A 970-nucleotide genomic window follows, 5' to 3' on the forward strand; every position below is an offset into this window, starting at 1 on the left:
CTCTCTCTCTCTCTCTCTCTCTCTCTCTCCCTCTCTCCCCCCCTCCCTCTTTCCTCCTTCCTTCTCTCTCTGTCCCATTCAAGAATTGCTTACGTATTTTCATTTTTGAACTATGAGGACTGGAGCACACATTTTATTTCCCCCTTGGACTCCTTTAAGGCAGAGAGAAAACAGGATCTTCCCATGCCCACAGCACTTTGTATGAGATAGGTGCTTTGTGTGTGATTGACTCTGAAACTTTAAGTGTTGAGGATAAAATGACACTCACTAGTCTTACTTTTTATGACCTTAATGTGACTGGCTAAAAAGTAAATGATGACAACTTTTAAAAATGTAATTCAAATATAATATTACTTCTATTCCTCCCTTCCCGCCATCTAACCCCTTCCATGGCTCCTCCCTCCAATCCTTCTCATGGCTCCCACTCGCTCTCAAATCAATGGCTTCTTTTTCTTTGACTACTACTGTTACTGACATATGCACATAAATATATAAGCACAACTTGCTGCATCTGTTAAGTGTCACTTGTGTTTATATGATTTCAAAGTTGACCACTTTGCATTAAGAAACCAATTAGGTGGCTTGTCCCTGGGAAGGATCCCAGTCCTCTCTGTGGTCTTCAGTTCCCTTTGCCTCGGACTGGTGACCTTTACAATTTTCCCCTTCTGTATTAGCAAGCCTGCTTGCTGTTGTCCTTGTCTGGGTCTTGTTTAGGCAGAGCCGCATAGTTGAAGTATCATGAGTGTAGCTTCCCAGGCATTTCTACGAGGCACAATCCTACAGCAGACTTTCCAGCTCTCTGGTTTTTCCCTCTCTTCTACTTCCATGATGTCCCTCGAGTGTTAGGTGCAGGAGTTCTATTATATACCTAGCCACTGGGTCTGGGTACCCCAGGATTAGTTTATCTCTGCATATACAAAAGGCAATTTAAGAAATTCCTTTAATGTTTACATTTTTATATGTATGGGTA

Source organism: Mastomys coucha, unplaced genomic scaffold (assembly GCF_008632895.1).
Source record: "Mastomys coucha isolate ucsf_1 unplaced genomic scaffold, UCSF_Mcou_1 pScaffold21, whole genome shotgun sequence".
Classification (NCBI taxonomy): domain Eukaryota; kingdom Metazoa; phylum Chordata; class Mammalia; order Rodentia; family Muridae; genus Mastomys; species Mastomys coucha.